This window comes from Neofelis nebulosa, chromosome 6 (assembly GCF_028018385.1).
Source record: "Neofelis nebulosa isolate mNeoNeb1 chromosome 6, mNeoNeb1.pri, whole genome shotgun sequence".
Taxonomy (NCBI): domain Eukaryota; kingdom Metazoa; phylum Chordata; class Mammalia; order Carnivora; family Felidae; genus Neofelis; species Neofelis nebulosa.
Window position 1 is genome coordinate 53,711,884 of NC_080787.1, and position 18,472 is coordinate 53,730,355.

At 38.8% G+C, this 18,472-nt stretch overlaps 1 long non-coding RNA gene across 1 annotated transcript; it reads right to left on the reverse strand.

The window, feature by feature from the left end:
• Window positions 1-3,494: 3,494 nt before the first annotated feature.
• Window positions 3,495-7,696, reverse strand: LOC131513449 (uncharacterized). The gene is made up of 3 exons (XR_009262591.1): window positions 7,399-7,696; window positions 5,355-5,435; window positions 3,495-4,759 (listed from the first exon to the last, which is right to left on the reverse strand). It is a non-coding gene; the product is annotated as an uncharacterized LOC131513449 (long non-coding RNA).
• Between the last annotated feature and the right edge of the window lie 10,776 nt (window positions 7,697-18,472).

Genomic DNA, 18,472 nt, shown 5'->3' on the forward strand with positions numbered 1-18,472 from the left:
CAGATCTGACTCATCCTTAGCTTACTGAAGGCTACTGACAAGAATGGGTCTCCCACTCTTCCCGAGGATGCTTGATCGGGGCAACTGGGATGTGTGTCTCTTTGGGGTGGGGGATACCATTTACTTTCTGATCTGAGAGTAAATATGACTGAACCAAAAAAGGGTCTCAGATGTGTAAGTTACAGGCACACATAAATGTTACCAGTTTACCTCTTAAATATTTATCAGCCTAAAGTTACTTATCTTGAGAGGCCATATAACACAGTGGTGAAACCCACAGTCTTTGGCACCTAATGGATCTGGGTTTGAATTCCAACTATACTCACTGTGTGGTCTTGGGCAAGTTACTTAATTTTCCAGGCCTCACCTCCCTGATAGTAAGATCGAGGTGATGATAATGAAACAGTACCTTCCAAATAGAGTTACTATTAAGACTGAATGAGCTCATGTAATCTAAGTGGTAGAACAGTGCATTATTAGTAAGTGCTCAGCTATCATCTTGGGAATATGAAAGGTCATCATTTTTCAGTAAAAGTCAGGTTTACTTAGATGTAATTTATGTATAATGAAATTCACTCCTTTTGGTGTACATTTCTGTAAGTTTTAATAAACTTATACAATCATGTAACCACCACCACAATCAAGATACAGCACCCCAAAAAGTTCCTTGGTGCCCCCTTTTCATCGACCCCTCTCCTCAACCCTAGCCTTAGACAACTACTGATCTGTTTTCTGTCCCTATAGTTTTACCTTTTCCTGAATGTCATACAATAAATAGCAGAAAACTCATCATTTTTAAAGGCTGACATATGTGACAACCAATGAATTTCTAAGTATATTAAAGAATCAAGTTACAATTTTCATTCCAAATCAGATGATATATTTCCTGTTGACTTATAGAAGAGGTATATTATTTTTCAATGCCTCCTGAATTAGTTCCTTTATGGGTAAGTGGATTTTTCTCATATGCTATCTCATCAGTCATTACATCTCAACCTTGAGGCTGGAGTTGGCAAGGAGCAGGATATGACATAAAGGAGATCTCAGGTATTCAGAAAAGCAAAATAAAATGGAGATAGAGTCACTTGAGGCAGGAAGTCACTTGAGGCAGATTCTCTCTCTCTCTCACTTGAGGCAGGAAGTGAATTATATGGTTCTCCATCTCTCCATTTTAGGGGAAGTCTGGGGAGTTGTAGAGAGTAATGCCAAGGACAGGGGCATTTTGTTTGTTTGTTTGTTTGTTTGTTTGTTTGTTTGTTTGTTTTTTCAATCTATGACTTGGACTCTGGAATGAGTTTGCCTTGCAACCTGTCCTGCACAAAGTCTAGGAGTTGGCCACTCCTAAGTAAACTTGGTGGCATAATGACCATCTTGGTTCCCATATGGTATGGAGGGGCTCCTGAAGCTCCCCCACGAAGTGAGAGGAAAGAAAGAATGGCCCACTGTGACAGAGGGAAATGACCCTACAGCAGACAACATGGGCTAATCACCTAGACCAAGAACTAGATACAGGACAGTTTTGGAGGGGCTCACTAACAAGAGCCTGGCAAACCAAAGTATCCAGGAATTACCCCTACACCCTGGCCAAGAGGCCAGATGTTGAAGCACGCCTATAGTCAACTTAGCTGTAGGCAAAGTCAGGAGGGAAGGCAGTAGGCAATGGTGGGGATCTGAGCATTCAGGGACACTTCTTGGATTCTAAACCTCTCTGTTCTAGTCCCATGATAATTCAGGTAATACACCCCTCGCCACAATCCCATCTTATGGAAGCACAGGAGAGGGCAAGGACATTGACAAGACCAAGCCTTTCTCCTCAAGTACTGTTTGAACTGTTATAGCAGACTAAGGTGACCCAGTGGGCCAGGGCTTGTGAGAAAGTCACAAGCTGTTGTCCCAGCCCACTTGAGTGTAAGGCGTTTGACTCTCCAGCCCCAGTACACTCCCATCACACTTTCACAGCTACTTTATCCTCATTTCTCATCTATTACCTCTTGGAAGTGGCCCCTGAGACTGCAGCTTTAAGAATCTTGGTCTTGTGGGGTGCCTGGGTGGCTCAGTTGGTTAAGCATCCAACTCTTGATTTCGGCTCAGGTCATAATCTCATGCTTCATGGGATATAGCCCAAGTCAGGCTCCATGCTGACAGCATGGAATCTGCTTGGGATTCTCTCTCTCTCTCTCTCTCTCTCTCTCTCTCTCTGCCACACCCCCACCTGCACACTCAAGCACGTGCGCTCTCTCTCTTTCTCTCAAAATAAATAAATAAACTTAAAAAAAAAAAAGAATCTTGGTCTTGGAGTATTAGTCAACCATTAAAAAAAAAACAACGAAATCTTGCCATTTGCAACAAAAAAAGTATAATGCTAAGTGAAATACGTCAGTCAGAGAAAGGCAAATACTATATGATTTCACTCATATATGGAATTTAAGAAACAAATGAACAAAGGAAAAAAGAGATAAATCAAAATGTAGACTCTTGGGTCACCTGGGTGGCTCAGTTGATTAAGCATCCAACTTCAGTTCAGGTCATAATCTTGCGGTTCATGAATTTGAGCCCCACGTTGGACTCTGTGCACAGAACCTGCTTTAGATCCTCTGTCTCCCTCTCTCTCTGCCCCTTCCCTGCTCATGCACTCTCTCTCTCTCTCTCTCCAAAATAAATAAATATTAAAAAAAAAAGAAGAAGAAGACTCTTAACTATAGAGAACAACACGATGGTTTCTAGAGGGGAGGTGAGCGAAGGGATGGGTGAAATAGGTAATGGGGATTAAAAGTATATTTATGGTAATGAGCACTGAATAATGCACAAAATTACTGAATCACTATTATTGCACACCTGAAACTAATATAACACTGGACTTTCAAAATATAAGTCTTTCAAAACATAATACTGGACTTTCAAAAATGTTTAAAAATAGAATCTTGGTCTTACAACTTCTACATAAGCTGGACATTTTAAGGAATAGTGAAATGCATCCCTCTGTAAATAATGATTTTTAAAAAAAAAAAAAAAAAAAAAAAAAATAATGATTTTTTTTTTTTTTAAGTTTGTAACTCAAGGGGATGCCTGAGTGACTCAGTTGGCGGAGCGTCAGACTTTTGATTTCGGCTCAGGTTATGATCTCATGGTTCATGAGATGGAGCCCTGAGTCAGGCTCTGCACTATCAGCTTGCTTGGGATTCTCTCCCTCCCCCTCTCTCTGCCCTTCCCCCACTCACATGTGCATGCATGTGCTCACACTCTCTCTCTCTCAACATAAATAGATTTTTAAAAGTTTGTAACTCAGATAAGCACTCCACAGCTCATCTTTAAGTTCAAGATTTTATCATTCAGATTTCTTCAAATTTCTCCCTTTCTTTTGGATACACTTGAAGGTACATGGTGCCATTAGATGCATTTATGCATTTCCACAGAGCAAACATGAACTTTTTATAATGAGCAACTGTAATGGGATTTGGCTTCTAGGAGAAGATTAAGAAAATGATTATAAATAATAGGAAGACCAAATGCCCTTTATTTGAGAGCAAATAAACTTTAAATGTTAGGGCAGATTACAATGCCACAGTGATAAAGTAATTAGTAGTTCCTATTGAAACAAGCTTAATCCAAGGGAAATTCCATAACCAATTATATTTCCCATGTGTAACTGGGCAGGAAAATACGACATTTAAGAAGGCAGAAAAGGAACTTCTTTGTAGGCCTCCATTAAAACTGGATGTTGGAACACGAATGCACTCCAAAGTATATCATTATTTTTTGCACTCTTTTATCACTCTGAAGTGAAGAAACCAATCTAGGAAAAAGGTGAGAGTCAGCATTTTGAAATGCATTGGAAAATTGTAAATTACGAGAGCTATTGATAAAGCTGGTATTTATAGCTCTATCAAGGATTTTATATTGTTTACATCTGGATTGCAGACTCAAAGCCCACTAACCTATTCCAACTTATTAATGCTGTTTCCATGTTCAGTGTCAACTACACATGAGACAAAGATGATCTGAGTGGGTCACTTGGATCAAGATTTAAAATACAGCTACTTAAAATAAAGGCTTCCCAAGCTAGACTGTATGTTTTGATATAAACTGCATCTGAATTGGTATCACTGAGGATGTATCTTTGCTATTCATCTACAAACACAAATACTTATGAATGATATCAGATAGTGCCTGGGCATATAAAATGTCCACTCACCTATTGAATTTCTGATTCTAAAAACTTTGGAAGAGTTTTCCCCAAAACACCTCCTTCAGATTCTATGGTTGAGAGAAACAAAATCAAACAGGAAGCATGGACAATTGTCTTTGAGCATATCAGTCCACTCTCTCTACACTACCCCCTCACCTCCACCAGGTCTTAGTTTCCCCTTCCTTTAGTGAGGTCTTCAGTTTCATCCATTCACTTACTGACTTACTCACTTATTTGTCTTATTAGCTACCTATTGCTGTGTAAGAAATTATCCCCAAGACTTAGTGGCTTAACACTACACACATTTGTTATCTCTTAGTTTCTGAGGGTTAGGAGTTGAGGCATGCTTAGCTAAGTACTCAGCTTCAGGGTCTCTCACAAGGCTGTAATCAAGGTGTTGGCTAGGGCAGGGATCTCATCTGAAGGTTGACTGGGTGAAGCATCCACTCCCAGACTCATGTGGTTGTTGCCAGGATTCAATTCCTTGAGCTTTTCCAACATGTGAGCTTGCTTCATCAAAGCATGTAAGGTGAGAAGGTGATCAGCAAGATGGAAGTTGCAGTCTTATGTAACCTAATAATGGAAATGACATACCCTCAACGTTGCTGAATTCTATTGGTTAGAAGCAAGTTACTCCAGGTAACGTAGGCTGTGAATACTAGCAGGTAGGGAAAATTGGGGACATTTTAAAAGTTGCCAATCACATTTATGAAGAATTTTTTGAGCACTTCTTAGCTGCCTGACACTGTGCTAGGTGCAGAGAATACAGTGGAGAACTTCCTTCTCTCATCAGAACTCATAACCTATCAAGGGCACTGGGTGGCTCAGTTGGTTGAGCATCTGACTTCTGCTCAGGTCATGACTCATGGTTCCTGGGTTCAAGCCCCATGTCAGGCTTTGCACTGATTGTTTTGGATTCTCTGTCTTCCCCTCTCTGTGTCCCTCCTCCTCTGGCACACCTTTTCTCTCAAAAATAAATAAACATTAAAAAAAATTAGAACTCACAATCTATCTGGGGGAAAAGGAGCAGTCCTTGAATAGATTATTGCAATTGTGATAAGCCCACTAAATTAGAAATACAGGAAACAAAGGAGCCGTCCTGGTCTAGGCTGAGGGAGATAGGATGTCAGAAAGGGACATTTCAATGGAAACTCAAAGAAGGACTCACCCAGAAAAGGAGGAAGGACATTTCCCAGGCAGAGGGAACGGCCTTTGCAAAGATCTTCAGGCAAGATTTGAGGAAGAATAGCTGGAATATAGAGACAGAGACAGTGGGAAGAGTAAGAGGAGGAAGTAGGGTCTTGTCTGCTATATTCAGGAGGTTGGTTCATAGTCAAAGACCAAAGGAAAGCCCTTGAGAAGTGATTCATAAGATCTCTTTGGCCACCTTTCTCCTTCTTCTGCAGGTCTTCTCTCTACTGGCCTAGGGTCAGTCTTGTGGCTACGACCATGTTCCGTGACACTACTAAGTGGCCTGACTCCCCTTTATCCTGTAACAATATCCTGCTAAGATTGTATCATATAGTCCCAAAGGCTCTTCTTCTTTCCACCTCCAGGATTTTTCTGGCAATTTTCAAACTGTTTTCAAACAAAACCATGGTAAACTCTTATTATATAAAACAGACAAAAGCAGAACCACTCGGATCAAAGACAGTTATAGGAGGAGGAAGGGCACTTGGGAATGCTCTCCCTCACATCTCCATGGGGGTCCCCAAGACACCTGTCTGGAGTTCCAGGACTCCAGTTTGGGAAACATGCACCTGGGCCCCAACTTTGTCAACTATTATTCCCAAGGACCCTTTCTGTCAATAAATTTTTATTGGAATCCTTGCAACATGTTAGACATGTAGTAGGCACGTAGAACAGAAGGGGATTAAGACATCTCTTCCCTCTATACCTCAAATTGTCTGTCCCCACTTATAGAAGGAGGATCTGAGCAGAGAACACTCTTTGTATCCTATCTCAGCGTGTTTCCTCCCTACCAAGGCTCTGCACAGAAAATGCAGCAGCAGCCTTTGACCTCCGATCTGATTTCAGAGTCTTAGACTTGAGTCAGCCATCAGGTCTAGCATGTTCTGTTGGTCTCTGGGATCCTGCCCAATATGCCTCAACAATCCAGAATTCTAGGGTGAGATGGCTTCCATTTGCTGGTTGATTACCAGGGATTTGACTAATCCTTCATAATTAACAACTAAAAGCTCATACCAGTCCTGAAACAGTAAATTCAAAAAATTCAAAGTCTTAAAACAGTAAAAGGTGCAATGGTAGGCCAAGGCTATGCAACATCAGAACAACAAGCCCGGATGTTGGGTTGTGCAAGCCAAGCAGTCTGTTGTTTAATTGTTTTATCTCTGCGTGACTCATTTGGCATGTTTTAGCTTAGACTCAGGCCAGGTTTTAATAAAAACAGCAAAAGGATCCAGCTCAGCTTTCTCCTCCTCCAGAAGATCTTCCCTCCAAACAAAAAGTAAGCTCTATCTCTGTCCTACAAACTGAGATCACCTCTTGATTTTCTGACCTATTGCAGAATACTGGAACAATATTTTGGGATACCTACACTTCTTAAAATGTTTTATTAAAATTTTTATTAAAATTTTTCTTCTCAAGTGATGTGCTTTACCTGAGTAAATCTTAAACTCCTTCCAGGCTCAGGGAATGCTTTACTCATGTTGGTATTTATGGCCCTTTCCCACCTCCAGTCGACTTAGCACTGTGTCATACAAATAGGCACTCTATAAATATTTGTATGTGAATGAATAACCATGGGCCACCCCATGTATTATACAGCTAGTCTCATTGACTTGAAGGTGACCTAGCTGGGGCATTTGTGAGGGACACGAGTTCTGGAGGCAGTCTGGGTGGGCAGCATATGGTTCACAGCTGGCAGGCAACATTCACAGACCCCTGGCCAAGTATGTGTGAAAGTCAACATCTTTATGCCTTGGGGGAAAAGGTCACTGATTAAACCTGCATGGAGGGTGATTATCATTTACTTAACCCCAACCTGGACTACATATCACCAGGCTTCACTTGCACCCTTACCTTAGTTGTAATTTAACCATTTTTGCAACATTTCACTTTACACAAGAGTGCATTCCCTGAAAACAACCAACCAGAGGATTCTACTAAAAGCAGCATGGTTTTTATTTCCTTTCAACTTTTGCTGTTTAGTTAGACTACAGGCAATTCGAATTTCATCTCCTTCAACTTACGTGAAACGTTGAAGAGGAGGTAATATAACCAGAGTGTCGTGAAGCTCTTATTCAAATCAGGATTTGCTTTGTATGAGACTTCATGTTCTGAGCCATGGATAACCATGTCAGAAGGGGGTTAGGCTTCCATTCTTTGGACAGGCCCTCCCGGCTTTATGACTGTGGGTGACTCACTCAACCTTCTGGCAACTTTCTTCCTGCCACTAAAAAGGTGAGAAACAGAGTAGGGATATTATGAATTACTTCTTAGGCTTAAGGGTATTATGAGAATGAATTGCTTTTTGTCCATCCCTTCTAGGAAAAAGATACACAAAAAGTGTGAACTTCTGGACTCACCTTTTCCATAAACTGGATCCTGTTCCTATTTCCCCTATTTCTAGCAAGAGGACTATTAACTACTTAACACCTTTCCAGAGGCAACCAGTTTAGTCTTAGCAAGTCTTCCTTGCCAAAACCTATGCATCTGTCCTTTTTTGTATACCTCATTCATTCACTTAGTGACTATTACTGACCATCAGTGAAATGCATGCCATTGTATTAGTTGCAATTGATAGAAACAAGTATAAGACTAAGAAATGGATAGAAATAAGAAATAAGACTTGGTTCTCACCATTAAGAAGCCTACAAAGCTTTTTAAGGGTCACAGTTACCAACTGTTTCTGTGTTTTTTCCTTATACGTGAGAAGTTGAAGTTCCAAGTCTAATCTCCCGTCTGCAATCTCTTACTTATTTTCTCTATAAAGCACTTCAATGACAAATTATTATTTCTAAATAAACATTATAATCATGTCATTTCATGGAGATAAAAAAAAATATTTTTTTGAGAGAGAGAGAGAATGGGAGGGGCAGAGAGAGACAGAATCCTAAGCAGGGATTCTCTGTCAGCTCAGAGCCTGATGTGGGGCTCAAATCCACGAATTGTGAGTGAGATCATGACCTGAGCTGAGATCAAGAGTCGGACACCCAACTGTTTGAGCCACCCAGGCACTCCTTGGAGGTAAAATTTCTAATAGCTCTTCACTGCTCACAGGATAAAGATAAAACTGTTTCTTAAAAAAAAAAAATTTAACATTTATTTTTGAGAGAGAAAGAGAGACAGAGTATGAGACGGGGAGGGACAGAGAGAGAAGGAGACACAGAATCCGAAGCAGGCTCCAGGCTCTGAGCTGCCAGCACAGAGCCTGACCCGGGTCTCAAACCCACAAATGCGAGATCATGACCTGAGCTGAAGTTGGATGCTTAACCGATTGAGCCACCCAGGTGCCCCAGATCAAACTCTTAACTTAACTTTTAAGTGTTAGAGCCTCTAAAATCTGGAACGAACTTATTTCCTGATCTCACTTCCTACAACTACCCATTATAAATTTTCTGCTTGGACAAATTGGTCAGATTATTATACTAAAAGTATATATATCCTTTTCCCACTGCAATCTATTGCTAAAAAGAAAACCACAGACCCAAAATGGTGTCACTTAGGCTAAGTCACTAAACTAGGGCTTAATACCTAACCTAATTGTAGTTTCAACCTTCCCCAGAAATGTAGTCTGCATCACTCAGGAATTTTCTGATAAGCATCATTGAGGTAATCTGTTACAGGGCTCTCTCTAACCCTCAAAGGAAGATGAGGTAATTTGCATGATAAGACCTCTTTCTCTTCCCCTAAGGGAAAGTGACCTTGCCTGAAACAATCCTTTTCTTTTCCTAATAACTTCTTTGCTCCACCCTCCTTCCCATAAAAACCCTCCATTTTATACCCTCCATGCTACTCGCTAGATGGGATGCTGCCCATTCAAGAGCTGCTTAATAAAGCCAATTAGATCTTCAAATTCACTCAGTTGAATTTTTGTTCTTTAACACTATGTATTCATATATTCAAGAAGGGATTGGGTGCCTTCTGTGTGGCAGTCTGTGATAAGAGATGGTGCACAGTTTCCACGCTCAAAGAGCTCATTGTTTGCTCAAGGATACAGACAATGAGTTGGCTGCGGCCATGATAGGAAGAGCACAGGACATAATGAAGCACTGAATGTGATGGGAACGCACAGAATCGCACAGTATCCAGCCTTGGAGAAGTCAAAGCATATTACTCAGAGAAAATGACATCTACAGTGACACACAAAGAATGAGTAAAAGGCAAGAAGTTGAAGAAACTGTGTACCAGACAGAAAACAGCAGTGGCCTGGTGATAAGAATATATGGTGTGAGTAACTGAGAGAATGTGAATCAGACTGGAATGTGGACTACACATGGCAAGAGGCTGAAGATGGAAGCAAGTCCAGATGATCAGAGATCTCATAAACCTGGCTAACAGGTTTAGGCTGGACAGGCTTTGAAGCAGCAAAGGCCATGACCAGATTTGACTGTCATGAGAATGCCATGCCCCGGTCTCATAAATCAGGAATGAAGTGTTTGAGAGCATTAAGGAAGGCCTTGCTTTCCAGGAGTCTTGTTAATGATCTTATTAAGATGTTTGATTCATTCCCCTGCATCAGTCCTGAAAGTAGGAGAAATCCAACGGAAGCATTCTTTGAGAGAATAAGAGCTCTTGCTGGGCCTTAGAAGAATGGCAGGGGAGATCTGCCTAAATCAATGCAGAGACAAGTATACCACCTGGTGGTGTTTCAAATCAAATTCTTGCCAATAAAATAATGGCTACCACTGGTTGAGCACTCACTACGAGCTCATATACTCACATCACTTTGTGTGAGGTACATATTATACCCATTTTAGAGATGCAAAAACTGAGGTTCGAACAGTTTAAGTATCTGGCTTAAGGTCTTAGGTTCATGGTAAATATTTACTTATTATGATATGAACAAATAAGCCTGGAATTTGAACCCAAAACAATAGAACTCCAAAGTACAAGTAATTTTGATTCATTTAGTTTAAAGTTACTCTGTATTAATCAAAGATAGTTACAATATTTCCTTTCCATCGTCCTTCTGATAAATCCAGGCGTATAGGCCTACTCTACGTTTTGCCTAGAGCGGTAGGAATATAACAAAAACACATGGCATTGGATAGAGAAATGAGGAGGAAAGAGAGATCCACCAAGGAACAGGATGAGGGGTATTTTTGGGTGATTTGTACTGATGAGATAGGGGAGGACAGAATTTAAACTATGCAAAATGAGTAGGATTAATGTTCCCCTCACAGACTTCAATTCAGGCGTATGCCTTGTAGTAATAACTAGCGGGTTGGAGTGAAATTGCTTCTCTCCTATGGCCCATTTGAGCGGTGTAATGAATGGTTCCTCACATAAGGCTCCCTTGTAAGGACGAACACAAGTACACAGAACTGAGTCCTCCAGAAACAGAGGCCCACGTCCAGGTTTTAAAAACCACCAAACAACCTGTACCCAGAAACAGTCACTCATTTAGATGTGCAGGAACTGAACGACTGCAGAAATGTTCCAAGCCAAACGGCAGTGGGTAAAAAACAAACAGCAGCAGCTTGCTTGCATGAGGTTGCCAGGAATCACCCTGACCGATTAAGAAAACAACAGCCCCAAACTGCTTGTTAACCAGTGCAAGGCTGAAAGGATAACTCTGGGTCTCAAACATGTTTTATTATTTAATAATGGAAAATGATCTAAGACCTTGAAAATACATTATGAACTCAATGAGAAATAAGAATATTTCAGCTGATATTCCACCACTTACTAGTAAGCAAGATATTCATCATAAGGTTTCTTATGATTGCAAAACCACAGAAAACAACGACAATATTCATTAATTGGAGATGGCTAACATACCAGTGTACCCATGTTGTGGAATACCATTCAACACAGAAGAAGGATACACTAACGGTTACTAATAAATACTCAGCTGGCTGGCTCTCCTTGTCATCCAGTTGAGTAATATGTACAGTCTGACAATATTCATGTATTAAAAAATAGAAAGCAAAACTAAATTTGAGCAACCCTATCTTTTCTAACAGTAAATGTATTAGAAAAAGTTCTAGAAAAATACATAGCAAATTGGTAAGAGTGGTTACTTCTGGAGAAGACAGGATAGAAGGTAAGCACAAAGTAGGGACTACAGTTCTATTTATAATATTTAACTTTTTGTAAGTAGGTATATTTCTGCATTTTTTGTATAACTATAAACTAGAAATAGTTATCAAATAAATCATAGTATAGTGCTTGAAAAAGAACAGGCTTGGGCGCCTGGTTGGCTCAGTCGGCTGAGTGTCTGACTTTGGCTCAGGTCATGATCTTTTATGGTTTATGAGTTCGAAACCCCATCGGGCTCTCTGCTGTCAGTGCAGAGCCTGCTTCTGATTTTCTGTCTCCGTCTCTCTCTCTCTCTCCCTCCCCTGCTTGCGCGCACATGCACACACACACACTCTCTCTTAAAAATAAGTATTTTTTTTAAAAAGAAAAAAAACAAGCCTTAGCACTGTTAATATGAGGATCCCACTTAGATATCTACCAAATTCATGTAGGAAAAACAAAAAAAAAATTTTAAAGAAATGGAGACTTATTAAGCAAGAATTTCATGTTAGTATATTGAGATGACGAAGCCGAGATTTCCATTAGTTGGCATTTTTAGACTATGAAACAGACAACCAAAGGAAACTGTGAAGACTTTCTTACTGAAAAGCTTTATTACCAAGATGTACTTAAGGAGTAAACCTAGGAGGTTTATAAGGAAATCCCCCCAATAAAGTGAAATTGGATAAAATATTTAGAATTATATGTAGTTTTCCAATATTTGAGCAATTATTGATTGGAAGACACTAATGAAAAAATTATGTTGACAATAGCAGAAATGCATAGAATATCCTAGAATATACAGGAACTATATGACCAAAACTTTTTAGGAAATACACATCAGTAAATTAAAATAAGCGGAGAGGTAAATTACATTCCTGGGTGAAAAAAAAAACTGGCTGCTTTTCAAATCCTTATCAAATTAATTTACAAGATTAAGGCAATCCCATTGAAAAATCCCAGCAGAATTTTGTTTTCTTGTTGGACTTTGAGGACACAAAAGAATGGACTGATGAGAAAAATCAACATTTTTCTTGTTCCACAAAAATTAAAATATAACAGAACTTCAATTTTTAAGATGTTCTGGTATGGGTACAAAAATCTAAAAAGAGGTGCCTCAGTGGCTCAGTCAGTTAAGCATCCAACTTTGGCTCAGGTCATGATCTCACAGTTCATGAGTTCAAGCCCCACGGCAGGTTCTGTGCTGACAGCTTGGAGCCTGGAGCCTGCTTCAGATTCTGTGTCTCACACTCTCTCTGCCTTCCCCCACTCCTGCTCTGTCTCTGTCTCTCTGTCTCTGTCTCTGTCTAAAATAAATAAACATTAAAAGAACATTTAAAAAGAATCAAAAGAAAAACTAATACAGCAGAATAGAACATAGTTCTGAAAGAGATCTATCAGTATATGTATTTGTGATAAATATCACAATCCAATGATGAAAGGAAGGATTGTTCAACAGATGATATTTTTAAAAAATGGTTATATGAAAAAAACAGAACACAGCTAATTCCAATGTTTGGGGTTCAAAATTTCCATATAACCGTAAAATATATGATTTTACTTGAAAACACAGATTAAGAGGTAAGTGGTATTTGTAAGAGAAGGACATTCTAAACATAAATAAAGAAAGAGATCATAAAAGGAAAGATGATGCTTTGAGCATATAGAAAAAATAAAACTCTTACAGGGCTTCTGGGTCACACAATTACAGAAGAAGAATGGTGACTCCTGAAGCCTGCACAGCCCCACAGAGTCTTGCTTCTGTATATCAAAAAACCACCATCATCCACATTAAATAAAGGTGGAATTAAAAAGCACTTCATCATATATGACAAAGAAGTTCAGACACAGTGATCCTTTTGCAACATGGCAGATCACCTCTCTCTTCTTTTCAATCCTTGCAATGGCTTCCATCTCATTCCAAGTTGAAGCCAAAGTCTTTGCGGTGGCCTCAAGGCCCTCTGGCCATCTCTCTGACATGCCTCCTTCTGGTCTTCCCCTCTATGACTCTACTCCAGCCACACTGGCCACTTCGAACCTTGAGCCCATGAGGCACACCTCCATTCCCGGGGTTTTGCTCTTGCTCTTCTCTGCCTCAAGACTCTTTCCCTCACTTTCTTCAGCTCTCTATTATCAATTTTTTTCATTAGGGTTTCCCCTTCCCAAAGGGTTGCTTTTTTTCCTCCATGCTACCAATCCCCACCAACATTCTATACATTTACTTGTTTCTCTGTTTTCTGTCTCCCTGCCTCTTGAATATAAGCTCAGGGACAGCAAGGATTATGTCTGCTTTGACCACTCGTATATTTCTAGCATCTAAAACAGTGCTTGCAGGTAGTACTCAATATTTATTTGTTAAATAACTGAATAAATATATTTACTAATTGGTACTTTTTAATATAATTGCCAGAGAACCATTAAAGCTAACTTGAATTACAACTGATTAAGTGTGGGGAGGCAGCTGGCCCTCAGTTACTAGAATCAGCACCAGAACATCATCAGGATCTAATATTGTCCCCCATTCCCCAGCTACTCTACTTCATACTTATCTTTCCTCACAGATCCCCATCTCTGTTTCCCAGAGCACATGGTGATCAAATGGTCCCCAGGAGCACCCAAGTTTTACGGTAGGTTGCTCAGCTACTTGGAAACAGTATGACCTGACTCGGTGGGTTCTATTCCAAATTCCTGGGGACGGCTGTGAATAACTCGGTCTGGACTGATGTCTATCCAGGGACCAAGTGACTGTGGCCAGGGTGGAGGTGAGGGTCAGAAGTTCACTGTGAAATCATGCTACCGTATTGCAACCATATGGATAGAGGAAAGGACAATTCCTAACAAGGGTGTCAAGCAGTTGAACCAATAGGTATCTACTATAACATAAAATTAACTCTTAGATAAATTATAAAAAATGCCAATCCCTAATTTAAAATGGAAAAGGTCGGGTTCGGTGCTGACAGCTCAGAGCCTGGAGTCTGCTTTGGATTCTGTATCTCCCTCTCTCTCTCTCTCTCCCCCTCTCCCACTCATCCTCTCTCTCTCAAAAATAAATAAACATTAAAAAAACTTAATGGAAAAGGTATGAATAGATAATTTTCAAAAAAGGAGATACAATTGTCCGATACATTTTAAAAAGGGTTTGACTTCATTTATAATCCAAAAATACTCTATAAAATGATGGTATATTACTGGGGAAATATTTGCCACAATAATGACAAAACATTAATATCCTTAATATATAAGGAGTTAATCGGGGCACCTGGGTGGCTTGGTCGGTTAAGCGTCCAACTTCGGCTCAGGTCGTGATCTCGCGCTCCGTGAGTTCGAGCCCCACGTCAGGCTCTGTGCTGACAGCTCAGAGCCTGGAGCCTGTTTCAGATTCTACGTCTCCCTCTCTCTCTGCCCCTCCTCTGTTCATGCTCTGTCTCTCTCTGTCTCAAAAATAAACGTTAAAAAATATATATATATAAGGAGTTAATAAACACAAAAAATTAAAGATATTAATATGACCTAGGAATGGTAAAAGATATGTAAAAATTATTCATAATAGAGAGAAAGCTTAGAAAGACATCTGTGTTCATGAATTGGAAGACTTAAAATTGTTAACATGTCAGTACTATCCAAAGTAATATACAGATTTAGTGTAATTACTATCAAGATCTCAATGGTGTATTTTGCAGAAATTAAAAAAAAACAACCATCCTAAAATTCATATAGAATCTCAAGAGATCTGGAATAGTAAAAAAATATTGATAAAAAAACAAAGTTGGAAGTCTCATATTTTATGATTTTATGATTTTAATTATTTTTTTTAATTTTTAATGTTTATCTTTGAGAGAGACAGAGCGCAAGGAGGGGAGGGGCAGAGAGAGAGGGAGACACAGAACCCGAAGCAGGCTCTAGACTCTGAGCTGTCAGCACAGAGCCCAACACAGGCTGGAACTCACAAGCTGTGAGATCATGATCTGAGCCAAAGTCGGATGCTTAACTGACCCAGCCACCCAGGCGCCCCTCATATTTCATGATTTTAAAACTTACTACAAAGCTATGTTAATTAAAACAATGTGGTACTGGCATAAAGACATAAATGTAGATCAATGAAATAGAATAGAGAGCCTGAAAATAAACCCTGACATACATGGGTCAAAGAATACAAGTCAAAGAATTTTTCAACAAGGGTGCCAAGATCATTCAATGAGGAAAGGATGTTTAACAAAGGTTGGGGAAACCAGATATCCATATTCGAAGTAATAAAGTTATATCCTTATCTTAAGCCATATACAAAAACCAACCCCAATGGATCAAAGATAAATTGAAGACCTACAATTATAAAACTCTGAGAAGAAAACACAGGGGAAAACTTCATGATATTGGAATTAGCAATGATTTCTTATATATGACGCCAAAAGCACAGGCAACAAAAGCAAAAGTAGACAAACAAGACAACATCAAAGTTAAAAACTTCTGCACATCAAACAACAACAAAATAAGCAATCCATGTAATGAAAAAGCAACTTATGGAATGGGAGAAAATATTTGCAAATCATACATCTGATGGAGTTGATATCCAGTACATATAAAGAACTTCTACAACTGAACAACAAATAAAAAACCCAATTAAAAAATAGGTAGGGGTGCTTGGGCGGCTCAGTTGGTTAAAAATCTGACTTCGACTCAGGTCATGGCCTCATGGTTCATGAGTTCGAGCCCCACATTGGGCCATGAAGAGCCTGCTTGGGATTCTCCTTCTCTCTCTCTCTCTCTCTCTCTCTCTGCCCCTCCCCCACTCACACTTTCTCTGTCTCTCTAAAAATAAATAAACTTAAAAAAATATGTAAAACAGTTGAATAGACATTTCTCCAAAGACAAATGGCCAAGAAGTATATTTAAAAGATGCTTAATATCACTAATCATTAGAGAAATGCCAGTCAAAATCCCACCTCACACCCATTAGGATGGTGACTATCAAAAAACAGAAAATAGCAAGTGTTGGTGAGGATGTGGAGATATTGGAATCTTTGTCCACTATTGGTGGGAATATGAAATGGTGCAGTTGTTTTGGAAAATAGTATAGAGTTTACTCAAAAAATTAAAATAGAATTACCATACGATCCAGCAATCCCATTTCTGAGTATATATCTAAAAATAAAAATAAAAGCAGGATCTAAGAGAGATATTTGCACACCCATGTTTACTACAGCATTATTCACAATAGAATATTGTGAATTATTCCACTAGAGGTGGAAGCAACCCAACTGTTCATCAAAAGATGTGCTGTATACATACAATGGAATATTATTCAGCTTTTAAAAAAGAAGTCCTGTCACATGCTATGACATGGGTGAATCTTGACATGATGCTAGATGAAATAGGGTACTCTAAAAAGACAAATACACAAATACATATACTCCACTTACATGAGGTATCTAGAATAGTCAAACTCACAGAATCAGAAAGAATGCTGGTTGTCAGATGCTGGGGGGAGGGGGACACGGAGAGTTGTTGTTCAGTAGTTACAGTTGTACAAGATTGAAAAATTCTTGGGATCTGCTATACAGCAATGTGCACATACCTAACATTACTGAACTGCACACTTACAATGGTAAGATGGTAAATTTTATGCTATGTGTTTAAAAACACACACACAAAGAATCCCAGGTAGATCCCAGGTGGATCTAAGTCTGAGATGCACTATTCTAGATACTAAAAACCCTGGTATTGTATCTAGAGTTTTAAAGCTTTAATATTCTTAAAAGATATTTTATAGACATTGTTTGGAAATATATACTAAAACAACATTTGAACAAAGCAATGAATAAACTGAAAAGAGATGAGTTACAACTTTCCAAAGGAACATCCATGGAGGAGATTTAATGTTGATTTACAGATACAATGCAAATAAGGCTTTCACTCATTGACCACAGTGGAAAATTCCATTGTTAAAAGTGTATTGATGGTCGAACAAAGGAATTTGGTGATCCCTCGCTCAGGTATAATGATGCACTTGGAAAGATGAAAAAAATATATACCATTCCCATCTGTTAAGTTGGCAAATATAAAACATAAATACAATGTAAAAAAACATATTGAGAAATAACATACGTACATAAAGGACAAAAATTTTAAAGGTGATATTCAATGACTTCTGATGCACAGGAATGTGTGTACACACACACACACACACACACACACACACACACTTCACTTTGTGAAACTGCACAAATCAAGACACAGAACACTTCCAAAACTACAGAAGACTCTCTCATGCCCTTCCCAGTCAAACCCTCTCGAGAATGTTTTGGAGATAATTAGATTACATTGTGTGACCTCCACTTCCATACATCATTAATAGGAGTGTAATTAGTGGATACTTTATATAAAGCAATTTTGTAATATTACCAAAAGTATTATTAATGCTTAAATTATTTCTAAGGAAGGAATTGAGCTTCTTGGAATCTATCCTAAGCAAATAACATGAAATGTAACTAATCATATACATATAAGGATGCTCGTCACTGCAAAAATGACATCAAAAAATTAGAAATTGGGGAGATGTAGGTCAAAGGATACAAACTTTCAATTAAAGAAGTTCAGAGGACCCAATATACAGCATGGTGACTATGGTAAATAATACAGTATTGTATCCTTGGAGGTTGTTGGAAGCAATCTTAAGCATTTTCACTACAAAAAAAATAAATAAATAAAGCTAAATATGTGAGGGGATGGATGTGCTTATTATCTTGATAATGGTAACCATGCCAAAATGTATATGTATGTCAAATTATCACCTTGTATGCTTTAAATCTATACAGTTATATTTGTCAATGATTGCTCAATAAGGTTTGGGGAAAAAATAAAGCACACATAAAAACATTAGAAATAGCCTAAATATCCATAGTAAGAATGGTTAGATTATAACATATCCACTTAATAAAATAGTTTACAGTCATTAAAAATTAGGTTTTTGAAAAATTTTTGACATGAAAAAATACTATGATCAGGTATTAATTTATATGGATGAAATAAAATGAGAAATTCAATATGATCCTAATTTTAAAAATCATTAGTTAATATGAATAT